The 16,510-nt window shown below is 37.8% G+C and overlaps 2 pseudogenes; one reads left to right on the top strand and one right to left on the bottom strand.

The window, feature by feature from the left end:
- Positions 1-318: 318 nt before the first annotated feature.
- On the top strand, positions 319-1,331 carry LOC142433490 (tubulin alpha-8 chain pseudogene; annotated as a pseudogene).
- A 7,599-nt stretch (positions 1,332-8,930) lies between these two features.
- LOC142433489 (bromodomain and WD repeat-containing protein 3-like) overlaps positions 8,931-16,510 on the bottom strand; it is a 72,157-nt pseudogene continuing 64,577 nt past the window's right edge.

Genomic DNA, 16,510 nt, shown 5'->3' with positions numbered 1-16,510 from the left:
ATTAGTGATTCTTTAGAACCTTAATGGACAGATGGGTGGATAGTTTTAATGTACAGAGGTAATTTTCTGCGCAGTCTGTTAGAATGTGAAAGTCTCTAGTTAAAACCACCTCAGGTCTCACCATAATTTGATTTTTCCCCAACACTGCCATCTACTGGCAGAAACTTTGGCTAAGAGAAAACAAACCACTTTTTCTGAGCAAATTGAATTTTTTATTTCACGACTGCCATCTATTGGCACTACGATTGTCAAAAAATTACAACCTACTACAGCACGGGCGGCCGTATCTGGAACGGTTGAGACAGGAAAGCAGTCGCGATGCGGGAATGCATTTCAGTACATGTGGGCGAAGCAGGAGTCCAGGTTGACAGTGGCTGCTGGGAGCTCTTCTGTCTGGAACAGGGCAACCAGGCAGATGGCACCAGCAAGGTCAACGATGCTGAGTCTTTCACCACTTTTCTCTGGGAGAGGAGCAATGGCAAAGATGGACCCCGGGCCGTCACGGTGGACATGGAGCCGAGCGTTGTGGATGAGGTTCGGGCGGGAACCTACCGCCAGCTCTTCCATCCAGAGCAGAGGATCACAGGCAAGGAAGATGCAGCTAAGAACTATGCCCGGGGCCATTACGCGGTGGGCAAAAGAGCATCTACATGGTTCTGGACCGCAGACGGAAACTGACAGATACCTGGTCGTGCTTGCAGGGCTTCCTGATCTTCCACAATTCGGGTGGGGGCATGGGCTCAGGCTTCACTTCTTTACTGATGGAGCGCCTTTCCCTAGATTACAGCAAGAAGTCCAAGCTAGAGTTTGCCATCTACCCAGGCCCTCAGGAGTACACTGCGGTGATGAAGCCCGACAACCCCATCCTGACCAGCCAACCCACGCTGGAGCATTCCGATTGTGGTGTCATGGTGATCAACAAAGCCATCTATGACATCTGCTGCCGAAACCTTGACGTCAAGCGCCAGACCTGCACCCATGTCAACCGCCTCATCAGCCAGTCATGTCCTCCATCACTGCCTCGTTTCTCTTCGACAGGACCTTCAATATGGACCTCAGCAAGTTCCAGAACAACGTGCTTCCCTACCCCCACATCCACTTTCCCCTGCTTACCTATGCCCCATCATCCCTGCCAATAAAGCCTTTCACGAACAGCTCTCTGTGGCCGAGATCCACAGCTCCTGCTTCCAACCCAACACGCAGATGCTGAAATCTGACCCGAGACATGGGAAGCACATAGCCTGCTGTCTGCTCTACCGGGGGATGTGTTGCCCAATGATGTGAATGCCTGTTCTATCAACACTGTCTCTAACCTAAATAAAAAAACATAAAAGAAATATCTTCTCTGTAGCCAGGCAGATGAAAGATACCATGATCTATCCTCAACAGTTCTTTCTTCTATGGTCAAACAGATGTAGAATGCAATAGCCTATGCCCGAAAGCTCTCAATATATAGCATTATCAATCAATATTTGCAGGGGACCCTAGAATTGATATGCTTGAGAAAGTTATTTTAAAAGTAGATTTCCAAAAACCATATACTCTTCTTGTCCTGTGAGTATCCTGCAATTAACTAAATAGCACATAATTGCAGCTATGTGTGCTTAACCACTTGTATAACCATATATATTAGTCCACCAATCCCTGTTAACCCCCCCCCTTCTGACTATTCAGTCTTTGCCTCAATGACTGTCATTCAACAAATCATGATTCGGGGCTTGAATTCCTGTTTCAGCTGAACTAGAATGCTTGCTGCTTCACTGTCCATCAGAATAGCCTCCTTCAGTCTCTGAATTTGGTCAACCTTCTAGTCCACACTATCTGTAGATTTTTAATAAATCTCTTCATGTTAACTTTATAGAATGTGTGCTTTCTCTCTAGGACAAAATCTACTCAGAGGAGTGCTGGCAGAATGACCTGGGGATCTACTTCTGAAGAATCCACTCTTGGCAACCCCAGGGAGCACAGATCTACTCTGACACACATGAGGTGTATGAATCATACTCTGTAACTGGTCTAATATTTGATCCTTAAAACTTCTCTCAACATGTGATTCTCTACAGACATAATATCCTGGAACCTCTCTGTCCTACCACTCTCTAACAAAAAATACCCTTTACCAAATCACTGCTGTAAGTATTGTCTTCTGAAAATTCTCTAGTTCATCAAGCACCGAGTCTCTTAAAATTACAATAACAACTGAGCAAAATGTTCCCTTGGTATGAACAGCCCCGAAAGTAGTAAATTATCTCCTTTGATCGGGAAACTATACTTCCATGAACACAGCTCAAGGTTTTAGACGTTGCATTAGGTTTCTTAAAATAGCTGCCTTATAGCATTCGATTATAAAGAGGAAACAAATTTATTTTGACATGACCCTAAGGATGTTTACTTCATTAAATTTGACAGCATTCAGAGACTACAGTTTTGTAAACTCACCTTTGTCGGCATTGACTGCTACCGGATGAAGTTTTGATTCAAGGACACCCAGGTAAAAGAGTAGAATTGTCCCATAGGATTTTCTGCGCTGAAGTCTTTTTAGAAGCAGATTGCCAATTCTTTCACCAGCAAAGCTGCTGAGTGGCATGGAATAGTCAGCCTTTGATTAGCAGTCAAGTACTTAACTATTGCACCATGTGGGTCTTATGAATTTATCTTTAACCCAGACCAAAATTTTAATGTCTAGAAAATGATGATGGCAACATATGTAGATATCAAAATTTGTACAAATATACTTGATAAAATTGATGTCTGGATTGTTATAAGTGCTGTTAGAGCTCCCAATAAAGATTTTCTAAAAGAAATTTTGAACAGGCTAATTTAAGAGGTAGATTGTGTGCTCAGTCAAAATTCCAAATATAACTTTAACTCCCTCAAAACTTTACTAAGAGCCTCTCACTGACCAAAACCTTATGAAGCATATAAGGAATTAACACATTTTGTATATTATATGAATTAAACCTACTGCAACTACATAGAAGCTGCATTTTCAATATGAGATACAAAGGTTTTTCACTGAAAGCAGAAAGGTTTTAATGTCTGATTCTTAAAATTCTTCTTCTGTCATTAAAAAGGGTTTTCACTAGCTTCAGTTATCTTGACATGGCAGGCAACCACCGATGCAGATCTCAATCAAGAAATTTAAATGTCATGGCTTTTCTCTACTTCTTGGGAGCATTTCTAGTATTAGTGTCTTTAGGTGTTCTTCAATAATTGCTTTACCCTCCTAATTTTGATAACCTGGGTGTTTTACAGAAATGTAATCATTTCCTTATTTTATTCATTTCTTTATCGTCCTTTACAGGAACCAACCTACTGTAAAATGGCAAACTTAGCTGCGCCAAGGACTCTGAGGCGCAGTGCTGCACCATGAACCCCTACCTCGTGGCACTTAAGCTTTCTCGATTTGTAGACCATGAAGCCTTCATGGCTGTCTCCTGGATCTGCTCCGCTCCTGCGCTGCTATTCTGAAACTACTACTCATCATGTGTCCAGCATTACAGCTCTTCCTCCTCACTAGTGGTGGTTTCCAGTAGAGATTCTGGGCCAAAGGATGCGCTCCATCCCTAGTTCTTCTTCCTTTCTGCTTCTGGGATGGTTCATTTGAAGCCTGGCAAAATGGTAAGACTGACAAATCCACAAGTCAGGGTCCATAAACGCTATTTGTGTTGTTCCACAACAACAAGGATGGTAGGTACCTTGATTTACATTATTAGCAAGCTATCTCATATCTGGCGGGCCACAAGCACATCACATATGCATCGCCCTACCCCATCATTTGGTGGGAGTAATAAAACTATAGGTAGAAGTGTCATATTAAGTAAACCACTACACTAAACCACTCCATAATTTTAAGACCTGCTAAAATGCTACTGATAGAAAATTTACAACTACTATAGAGCTTTGTCCAGTGTGGCAAAAAATGTACTATTCATATCTTGACTTAGGAGCCTAGTTCTAGACCTTCAAATAAGGTACCCTTAAATAATAGTAAAAAGATAAACGCCTTCCATGAGATGGAATAATGCAATAGCTAACCCCAAACATTGCAACAATTGTGCGGATGGCACATCATCAGGCAATATTCATTCGATGGCAACCTAACAAAGAGAAGGAAGAACATAGCCTATAAGCTACTACGGTTTCCCTTTCTAACTTTTAAACTAGTAACCATTATAGAATTGTGCTAACATTCCAAGGGGCTTTGAAGAGTAATTTTTATCCTAATGCCCAATGTTACACATAATAAAACTAAAATTCATGGTGTTGAAGCAAGTATTTCAAAGTCATAGAGCTAACAAGTGACAGAGAATGGGTTTGAACTTGGGTCCAATGTTCTTTTATCCCATCATCTGCCTCTCAATACTCCATGTTTAACTATGCTGGCGATGTTCACCTCCAACCAAATAAAAGAACCTGATTACATCTAAAGCAGTCAGCCATCTTCCTTGTGTTTCCAGGTGCCACATATTTATCCATTATCCGAATGTCACATGCACACAAACATTTCCATATGTGTGTGGAGGGTCAGTAAGGTAGGGAAATTAAGAGGTAAAACATAGTGATCATCTGGGGAAATTAAAGGGCCGGGCAAGTAGCCCCATAGGTAGAGTGCTAGCACAGCTGTCTCTAGCTTTACTTTGGGAGGATAGTGTGAAAACGTAACAATAGCTCAGAGAAAAGGATAAGTGACCTCAGGGTTGATAAATATAAAAGAGGGATAATAGCACTTGACTTGAGAATTAGGTGAAATGAATTTTGTAGAAAACACTAGCATAGTAGGTACTCATTCAGAAAATCTTATTACCAATTCCTCTTTCCTTTCATTTCCTCTGTGGTCTCAGTCCTCTAAACTTTGAGCATGGAAAGGGATAGAAGGAGGAGAGACAAGGGAGGGAAGGAGGTCTAGTATTAAACTGGTGATCTTAATGGATAGTGATTCTTACACTAAAGAAAATAAATTAAATTAAATTAAATATTTAATCTACTACCCTTCCCTCCCAGGATAGGCACTCTCACCGCTGGTCCTGAGGGGTTCATCTGTCCTAGATTCCCTGCGTTTCTAGTTCCCATCTGTACAGCTGTGCATCCTCTCTCTGGTCTAACAGGTTTGCTAGGTAGATTTGGAATCATGATAGTTGTGGGGAGGAAGTATTTACGAACTAGAGGAAGGTTGTGAATTTCATTGTTGCTGCAGTGAACCTAGAGCGACTCATCTCCTCCCCACTACCCCTCTGCAAGGCAGGTCCAGTTGTCTACAGATGGGCATTGGGTCCCCATCATGCGCTCCCCACATTCACGGTGATATCATTTTTCCCGCCGCCTTTGGTACAAGAAACCTGGTCCCCTGTGCCTTTCATGGTCACACATATTGGTGTGTTGCTTCCATGTGGACTTTGTCTCTTCTGTGCTAGATAGCTACATGTTTACTTTCAAGCATTTAAAACCCCAGACACTATATCTCCTGATAGATCCAGCAATCACACTACTAAGCATGTGTCCTAAGGAAAATATAGCAGGAATACAACCATATATACATGTATCCATGCTTGTTGCAGAATCATTTATAATGGCAAAATGAGAGAAGCAGCTGTGGTAGTTATATAATCTGTCACCAATTTTAGAGGTTACAAGTGAAGGGGTTAAGTCTAGTGTATCAATCGTTAGATAGCCAATGAGAACTCTTCGTGGGCATGGCCTTCCCACGAGGATTCTGGGAATTCCCATATTTCCTCATTGGGGCGGGAGACACACTCTCACTCTCTGCGAACTCCCTGAGAGATGCTCTACTGATAAGACACATGGCTAAGCTGATAGAGCCTGTGGCCTGGGAGCTGGAGAAGCCTTGTGGAGACCCCTAACAGCGCTGAGATGCTTACAACGCTACTGGAACTACAAGACTTCCTAGGTACTGGCCTGTGATCTTTCCACACTCGATGTCATTGCATGTGTTTCGTGAGTCTGAAGAGGTGTTTATAGATTGGTAGTGGACATATGGGCTAATATCAGATTTATGGACTAGATCTGGACTGGACTGGATTGTTTTATCAATATTCAATTGCTCTCATTTATAAACCTCTTCATTAAAGACATATGAGTGCCTATGAATTTGATTCTCTAGTCTATGCAGACTCACACAGCAACCCAAGTGTCCATCAACACATGAATGCATAAACAAAATTATGGTGCATAGACACCATGGAATACTATGAAAAGTTGAAAATAAAGTAATGCTGCATCTCATAATGTGAATGTATCTGAAGAACATTGTGTGAATAACATTAGGCAATCAAACGGACCAATATTATTTCACTATTATATTTCACAGAAAGCTTATACAAAGAAAATACTACTGTTTGATGTTTACCAGGGATAGAATGTAAGAAAAGGGAATGTCATAACTGGATAATGGACACGTATTAACATGGGTGAGTAGAAAGACAATATACAATAAGGGGTGATTAGCACAGTATCACTAATGAAAGGGAAAGTAAGGCAAGGAGCACAAACGTTACAGATAACACAGGTAAATACAATTGTGTACACAGCCCTGCAATGTAAGTAATAATACACATTCATATACAAGTGACTGCATAGGCACACAGCCAAAGCAAACAGGGAGGACCGGACAATAAAGAACTATTAATGACCATATATAGGTTTGGCAGATGATATTTCTATATACATATTTTTATTTACTGAAAATGTGCCGATGTATATAATAGGGCAAACAGGCCATAAAAGTGGATCACCTGGTTAGCCATAACCAAACATATCGAGCTGCTGGGCCTTGGGGCTTGGGAACCTATTCTTGAGGGAGACATCAAAGTCAATTGGTAAAAAACAGTCAAGCAAGAAAATGTTCTACCACATCATACTTTGTTATGTAGTGACCGGGCCCTGTGAGTAGCCATCTAAGGTGCAACTATTGCGCTTTCCATCAGGAGCAAAGAAAGGTGAAAAAAATTAAAAGCACGTGGAAAGTATTAGTTCAAAGTACTAACCGACCACGTAAACCTCAGCTTCCAGACGCTGAGGCCAAAAGAACTCAATGGTGCCCAGCTGTTACTCTGAAAGGGATCACAGTAGAGGTAGTTCTGAATAGAGTAAGAAAAATGTGACACAAAACCCAGGAACATAAAAAGAACCAGCGTTATTAGCCTGAGAAAGAATGGTGAAACCCCCAGTACTGTAACTCTTAATCATAACTCTTCAGGTCCGTAACTGAATTTGCCCCACAGGCTCAACTTTCATTCAAACAGTAGGTCTTTAAAAAGAAGTCTGAAACCAGGGAGATATGCACTCCTTATTACAATCAACCATATGGAATCACAAGGGATTAAAAATTAGAAAATAAGCACAAATGGAAACAGTAAACACTGAAAGGAAGTGGTAAGAGTGAAGTTGCATGGTGGAACTAACCATAAATGCCATGTAACTACATGTGTGCAAGTAGTTGAGTAGAAAACAACTTTAATTTGCTGTGGAAATTTTCACAGAAATCACAATTAAAAGTGAAAAAAGCGAGGGAAGGGGATATACGTAGGTAGCTATTTTAAAAGACTACTACTATCTTGATTGGTGCGATAAAGCCATTATCATACAGAATTCTCAGGCTTTGATTCTCAGTATTTTTATACCTCATCAGAAAAGAATCACAAAGAAGGGAAGAGTCACCAGGTTAATAGAATTTAAATGCAATTTTAATCCAAAGCTAAAGAAAAAAGAGAAAATAAATCCTCTGCCATTGAGTCTATTCTGACTCTAGAGACCCTACCGGACAGGTTAGAACTGCCTCCATGTGATTCTGAGATCATAATTTTTACAGAAATAGAAAGCCTTGTCTTTCTCCCATGGAGCGGTTGTTGATGTCAGACTGTTGATATGGTTGCTAGAAGCGTGATGTGTAGCTGCTATACCCCCAGGGCTCAGTAACTAAAAGAAAGCTATCACTAAATATTAGATATCACTAAATATTAGATGTCGGGTTTTACTTAGTTTTTTTGTATGAAAACACACTCTAAACATCGTGGACCTGACTCCAAACTAACTGCGCATTAAGTCATTACAGTAGAAACAACTCAGTACTCAGGTAGCATACTTGTATTTTCATTTCTGATGTAAAAGAACCCTACACCAAAAAGTGTAATGCATAATCCAGGGCAAAAGTTTGCATACCCAGGTTGCTCCCTGTTTAATTGAATAAAGTCTCATTGGGACAGTCAATGTTTTATACCCATTTCTTATAGCTATTTTTGAACTGTATGTTGCAACAGACTACAAGTCCTAAAAAAGTCTAAAATATAAATTTATCTTGACAATTAAATATAAAATGGCATAATTTTACTAAGTTTCAAGAAATTCTGAGACTTTATAACTTCTATGTCTCATCAATCACAAGGGGTAGTTTAGTCCATTAATAATAGAACCCTAATTGCGTTGACTCCAACTCTTTGCAATATCATGCATGAGAGAGTAATAGGGTTTTCTATGGCTGATTTTATTTTTAAGTAGGTCACTTTTGCAAAGCACCTCTTGGTAGACTGCAATCTCCAACCTTTTGTTTTACATGAACCAGTGACTGACTCCTGGCCTATTAAAATGTACCTTAATTGGATGTTTTTAAAATGAAAAATCATGTTGGAAATGGTGGTTGGGCTTTTATATCTAATGTACAATGTAATATATTTAATATAGAAAATTTATGAAATACGCAATAACAAGTAAAATTACTTATTGATAATCACTACAATTATATGATCTCAACTTTGTTAAGAAAGGAAGTGATGTGAAAGGTAGGAAAGGGAGGGGAAGAGGTGGGAACTAACGTGGGAAGAAAAGAAATTTGGGAAGACAATATCCAATAAATTATAGCCCGTCAATAAATAATAAATAAATAATGTGTATAGTATGCAAAATACCCATCATTGCTATGCACAAAAATAAAACTAAGAAGGAGAAAAAGAGAGTTATAAATTGAAACACGAAAATCAAACAAATAAATTCACTACCATCAAGTCAATACCTAAATATATTTACCCTATAGGACAGAGTAGAATTGTCCCTGTGCTTCTGAGATTACCACTCTTTATGGGAGTTGAAAGTCCTGATTTTTCTCCCAAGGAGCTTTCAAATTGCTGATCTTATGTTTAGAAGGCCAGTGCCACCACGACTTGTATAAATTGAAATATGTTGCCGAAAAATATTTTTTGTAAATCCTAACTTCTATGTCTGTGGTTTTAATCTGATCTGGGAATGGATAGTCTGTGTTATGTAAATCAATCAAGATTAGTATAGGTATAGTGTAAATTAACCTCTTTTGAGATAGATTAAATAAGATTAAACAAATCAACCAAGCAGAGATGGGAGAAGAGAGAAACTAACCATATAAAGATCAAACAGGAACAGAAGCTGAAAGAAAGAAGTACCTTATACCAAGAGCCAAGAGAAAAAAAATGCCTTCCTGTAGAGCCTACTCCCTGATCTAGATTGTGATTTTTACCCTCTTAAATGATGAGTCAATGCATTGATTTGTTACAGCCATCCACTTGGGTGTTTTTGTTAGAGTAGCCAATCAGGCGTGGTGTGTGGCTTACAGTTTCAAGTCGAGCACTAAGATGATCTCAGAGAAGGTGTCCCAGAGGCAACACTTACACAAAGTACTTATAAAGTGAAGGGAGGTCGGTGGAAAGCCACGTGGATATTTAAGGATTCTAGAGACAGCAAACAGCCAGCCAAATGGTAGGAAATAGCTAGCGTGTTCAAGATAAAGCAGAGAGGGTAGCAGCTGAAGGAGATTAAGAAAGGGCAAGTGAGTATTGATGAGGCAAGGTCAAAAGGAACAAAGTTTTCTAGGGCCTTGTTGGTCATTTTAAAGACACAGGCTTTAACTCTGAGAGTGGAATCTACAGGGTTTCTGAACAGTAGTGGCATGATCTCCTTTCTCTTTTAAAACCAATCTGACCTCTGAGGAAAGGCTAGATAGAGGCAGGAGCTAAGACAAGAGACATCTTAAGATCACTTAGAAGCGTATTTCAATGTAAAATCTCTAATGGAAAGATTGGTAGAGAAAATATCCGTGAATCTCTACTACACTCCAATATCCAAAGTGTGCCAAAGAAAATGAGAGAAAATTAGTAAACCAAACTATAAAGCCATCAGTTTCATAAATATTTTTCAATGTAACCAAATAGTCATTTTTTCTGTTTTTGAGAGGTTCTCCAGGTTCTAGAAATAAGCAGTCAGATTACATGGTAGGAGCAGAAGAAATTGGTAATCTCCACAAACAAAATCCATGACATAACCTTGTCTGGTCAAATTGTGACATCAATGTTTTTAATTGAATACACATTCAACCCAATTCTTGCTAACTCATCACATAGGTGAAATATTATTTAAGTAATATACAAAAAACATTAACTTGTATACTAATAGGGAAAGTAAATGAAAATTCTCTCATTCCCAAAAGTGATCTTTATGACTTAGATGTAAAAGATCATTTCAGAAAGATTCTTGTTTTGCTCCCAATATCACAAAGATGATGGCAAAGTTCTACTTATTAATTTTATTAAGGGAAATTTTATGTGGTGGTTCCTAAGACTTTTACTATCAATATCTGGTAAAAATATTGTTTAAGTTAGACTCTAAATCTTCTCCAAGAGCTGTTAGTGTGTTTCCTAAAGCATTTATTTACTAGACGGCTCTCCTTTTTACAAACTGAAGAGATATAGAAGTTGTTTCATATTGTATTTGAAGAAGCTCTCTAATCCATTTTCTAATTAATTCTAAATGAATAGATTCAGTGAAAATATTTATTTAAAAATTTGTCTGCAGTCTAGGAGGAATTCTCCTAAGAGAGGATCTTTCTGATGTTGTTATCTGCGCAATGTTTGTGTGTATGAATGTTCATCACATGTTCGAGGTATGGTTTCATTTTTCTTACCTGTATGGAAGTAATAGAAGCTGAATGTCCCTAAAGCACTGCCACTGGTGCACACATTCAGAGACACCACACTCTTACAACCTTATCACAGCTCCCTGCGGCAATCAGGGTATTTTCATAGTTCACAGACATGTCTCAGATATTTTAGCAGAGTGACCTCTAAGTGTAGCAAGGAGACACCCATCATCTGTGGCCCAGATTTTGACCAGTCATCTGAACCCTATAGTAACACAAAAGCACCAGTTTACAGTGAAGCAGAAATTGGCCAACACAGACACACACAAGATACGTCCAACATCGCCCTCAAAATCAAAGAGAGTATTGTATTAAGTTGCATCAAAGAATTTCAGTTGAACTTTCTTCTCTGTATAATATGGATAAAGTCATAAAAATAAACAAACACTAGATGGTAAAGGTGCTATTCAAATTGGCAATGGCATTTATAAAGACTCCTCAAAAATATCACTAGTCCAGATAATTCTAAATTGTTTTAACTAAACTTTAAGTGATTTGGCATTAATTGACTGATCTGAAGTAGTTTTATTTTCATTGCTTGAATATTTGTCTCTATAAATACTTTAAAATGTAAGTAAAATCTACATGCATTTAACAAACCTGAAGCAGTTAAGTAATGACTGTTGAAAATTCTGAATTAAACTTCCTACTGAGATTCTCAAAAGTGTTTTTTAAATTGTAAAAAGCAATTCTCTTCTCATGTGATTGATGGTATTCTATAGTTATCTGTTAAGAAAGAGGGCAATTATCATCCTCATTTTGATCATCAACATGAAAATACTGATGTAACACATTTAGAGTCCTAAAGTTCTCAATGGATGAATTTGTAACGAACTTTAAAGCTACACTTTCGCCAAGTACAAACCACTTATGATATTGTAGCATACCATTGTAAAAAGAAAATTATGACATGTGAACTTCTTTGTTAATTTAGTACTTATGCATTTAGATTAAGCCTCTTGGGAAATGTTAGTGTGCTACAATTCTTTATTCAAAAGCATACAATATTATATGATAAATAAAAAACTTAATTTAAAAAGTAACTCATACTAAAATAAAAATCAATGAAACAACTATAATATTTATAAGTACATAGGTTCAGCTACTCAATAAGAATAATGTAGTTAATTATAAGTAAATTTGGTGGAATTATGCTAAGTGAACTCTTTTTTAATAAACGTTTGCTAAAATGGAATAAAATTCAGAATCTAAACATGTTTCACATAAATTAACAACCTCTATACTATCAATTGATTATATATAGAATATAAAACCTGAAGATTTAATTTTCTTATATTGCTCCCCCAAAGATAGTAGGCATTGTATTATCATTCACAAATTTAACCATACAGTATGAGAAAAAGATTTTCAGTTTCCTGTCATCTTTTTCCACATTCATGTATCCAAAAAGGATAAATTCCCTACCAAGAATAATGCAATGTTATGAAGTATAGATCCCATTGCTACAAATGTCCAATATACTACAGTATCAAAAATGTTAAACTCACTGTGAAGATTCTTCTCCCACTGCAGTCAAAGGCTACACTGTAGACAGACGATAAGTGACCCAGAATTCTCTTATGCATCTTAATGTGCTGGTAAGCAAATGATGGGAAAATATGGCTGAAGCAACTATATCCAGTTAATTTCCTGGCAGAAATGATATTCACTGAAAATAACAAAAGATTCACTTCTCAAAAACTAAAATTTACTTTATAAAGTTAATTAATAAATATTAAGATGAGACAAAACAGGGAACACAACACAGCAATTCTAGCCCATGAAAAGTCTAAATTTCCTTGTTTTATAAATTAAGTACACTATCCAAAAACACTAAGCACAGACTTCTTTTAAATCCCAGGGGTCAGACCTATCATTTTATCTCATTATGTTTTCTTAAGCGCACTCATTTTCTTGATACACTCTAGTATAAAACACTGTCAGTTCAAATGCATAGGTAAATCTTAGTGTACCATGAGAAGTTTTAAAATTAATACTGAATTTGGTTCAACCTTATACAAGGATGTTTTAGTGAACTTGAGCCTCAACCCTGCACATCGGAGAACTACACTTACAGCTTTCCTTAAGCATTACAGACTAGTACAAGAGATCTACACCTTGACAAGGAAGAGAACCCTGGTGGCATCATGATAATGTGTTGGGCTACCTACTGCAAGGATGGCAGTTCAAAGCCACCAGACAGCTCAGAAGGAGAAAGCCAATTATTTTCTACTCTCCTAAAGATTTACAGTCTGAATAACTCACAGAAGCACTTCTACCCTGCCCTATCGGTTTGTTATGAGTCACAATTGACTTGATAGCAGTGATTTCTTTGGTTTTATGATGTTATTTAGGTTTTAAGTAGTGAACAATCCTTTCTAGGATTGCCCATGTGTGCTCCACTTTTGGGTTTTTGAATCTGTAGATATTCTTCACGTTAACAATGAACTTCAGAAGCATCAACTCCTAAAGAGCCATCTTGGGTTCTGCCGCATTATTTTGTTTGCTTTGCCTTCTTCCTCATTTTCTTAAAACGCCACTGAAGTAAAGCATAAGTCTACACAACTCTCCAAATACAGCCTGGATTCTCCTCACTCTCCTGAAATGAAAAACTTCATCCCCATGTCAGGATTTACAACCACCCACTTGTACCATAAAATTTCTCCAGACTTCCCTCATACAATGAAAATATTTAACACCCAACATCTTCTATAAGATTCCCCTAAATTCAGTCACTTTAAACTAAGATCACACCGCATAAATATGATACAAGTGATAATAGCTTTATGTTTAAGCAAGGAACATTAAGGCAAGAGTTGAGTTCTAGCTAGATTAGTACAATCAGAACCATGCCAGAATAAAAAACTATGAAAACTTTCAATGTCTCACAGTCCTAAGAGCAATGGAGTCTTTCTTGCAGGCAAAGGTAGAGCCACTGGCCACTTTAAACTGACAAAATGAAACAATGAATGGTGAATAGCAAAATCAGCAACCCCTTGGGCATAATTCATAAAAACAAGTTAGAGATCTGAGTATTTATGTGATATTGAGAACCTGAGTAAGTAGAATGTGCATAAGAAACAGTACTATCTAAGATTTTCTTGGTAGTGGCTACTCATCTCAAGCCCTAGAAAATTCTATAGCTATAAGGTGAGAAGTGCATGTATCTCACTTTGGAACTTTAGAAATTCTCCTCTCATCAAACATATCTTACTTTTGATTTTCTTTTCTCAGTCTATACTTTGCAGGTGGATGGAGGAAAAAAAATATGTTACTTTAAGTCAGAGTTTCTCAATCTTGAACCTGTTGTTATTTTGAGCTGGAATATTCTTTGTTTTAGGGCCTATATGGCCATTGTATGGGATTTAACCATATTTGAGGCCTACACACTAGATTCCAGTAGCAAAACCCCTTCTCACGTTAGAACAACCAAAATTGTTTTCAGACATTGTCAAATGTCCCCTTTGAAGAGTAAAACTAGCCAGGGCTGAGAACCACTACTTGAAGGTATAAAATAAACCTAAGAAGAACAGGAAAAAGAACACAACAAAAGAGAAAACTTTCAGGAAAAGAAAGAGCGACAGGCAGGAAGGAAGTAAGAAAGGAAGGAAGGAAGGAAGGGAGAAAAGAGGTAAATAGTTACCAGTGAGGAAAGTCATTCATTCATTCACTCACGCATTCATTCATTCATTCATCCAACAAATAACTTGAGTTTCTCAAAGGAGTATAAATTAGCATGTAAACACACAGCTTATAAACTTAGTATATAAACATGAAGATTTTTACCCACAATAATTAGGATCGCAGACTTTCAAATAAGGAACAATTGTTGGGTATTTTGTACATGTTTATAGTACATTTAATTTAGCTTGACTTTTAAAAAATTCCTTTACCAATAAATAATAAATAATTGAAATGAATATTGTGAAATATTTGAAATAAATATAGCAAAATCTTGATATTTAAAATGCCTAATGACTTCCTGGGAGACATCCCTGAGGAGATGCCGCATGACTTACCCTGATGCAGCCCTGAGAACTGGAGGAGCCACATGGAGACCCCTGGCAGCGCTGAGATGCTTCTACTGCCACTGTCTTTGCACCCACTGGCCTATGATCTTCCTGCATTCAGCATCATGTATGTGTTTCATGAGGCTGAAGAGGACATTATAGATTGGTATCAGACATATGGGCTAATGTTGGATATATGGGCTTGGACTGAACTGGGATGGAAGGTTTTCATGATGTACAATTGCCCTTTATATAAAACTCTTCCATATGCATATGAGTTTCTATGCATTTGTTTCTCTAGTCTACTCAGTCTAGCAAAGGGGGTTCGAGTTTTGATTCATTATTTGCATAAAAATATGGCAGGCAATTCCAGTGCATTACCAGGAATCTTTTCCCCAGTTGTTAATGGCTGATAAATGAATAGAAAGTAACAACCAAAGGGGGTTCATTTTTGACCAATATCTGAATATTCTAATAAAAAGTAGATCTCATCCTTCTGGCACACGGGTCAGCAAACAGCAGCTCTCAAGCCAAATGCAGCTCTCGCAATGTGCACATGAGGCTCTGAAGTGAAAATGAAAATGAAAATAAATCTAACATAGTTTTATTTATGACATTTAAAGGGATATTATCAGATAATGGTGATTTCATTTGTTTTTAAAATCTATCCTTGGCTCTTGAATAATTTTTAAATTAGTGGAAACACAGGATTGGCTATTCCGTCACAAAAGGTTGCCTACCAGCAGAATTCACCTGTTGCTCTTTGTGGATTGGGAGTGTTCAAAGGCGCATTTCCTTTTCTCAAAAGGAACAATAAAAGCACATACACGGCATTGCGTAAGAAAGTCTCTATCAAATGCATTATGTGAGTGACTGGTTTCCTCTTACTTCTACTGTAACCATAATTCACATGGAGGTATACAAGTTATCTTCCAACATGTAGCAAAGTTGAATACAATATTCAAATACGACAACTACATGTAGGCCCAAGTTACTAATGTCCAACTTACAAAACTACAAACCGCCCTTCTAAAAACCTATTACATTAAAAAATTAGTCACATACAACGTTTCATAATAACAAGTGGTGCTACTTTGTGATATGCATAAACCATTATTATATTTACTGTATTATGTTTAGAATGTTTCAATATATCTGAAGATGGTTCTTTAATGTTTGTTATGCACAGAAAGCTTCCTCATTGCCTCAATTCTGATTCATGACTCACTTACTGCCATCAAGTTGATTCTGACTCATAGAAATCCTAAAGGAGAGGACAGAACTGCCCCTTTGGGTTTCTGACACTGTAACTATTTAGGAGAGTAGCCAGCCTCTTCTTTCTCTTAAGGAGCAACTGGTGATTTTGAACTGCTGACCTTGCAGTTAGTAGCCCGACACATAGCATACTTCAGTGCCATCATAGTAACCTTATATGATTTGATGAGGGGCCCCTTGGAGGTCAGCAGTTCGAAACCACCAGGTGCTCTTGTGAGAAAGATCAGTAAAGAATTTTAGCCCCAGAAACCCAAAGGAGCATTTCTCT

The sequence above is a fragment of the Tenrec ecaudatus genome, chromosome X (assembly GCF_050624435.1).
Source record: "Tenrec ecaudatus isolate mTenEca1 chromosome X, mTenEca1.hap1, whole genome shotgun sequence".
In the NCBI taxonomy this organism is placed as follows: Eukaryota; Metazoa; Chordata; class Mammalia; order Afrosoricida; family Tenrecidae; genus Tenrec; species Tenrec ecaudatus.
Note: the sequence above shows the minus strand (reverse complement) of the source record. Positions and strands in the feature narration are given on the sequence as shown.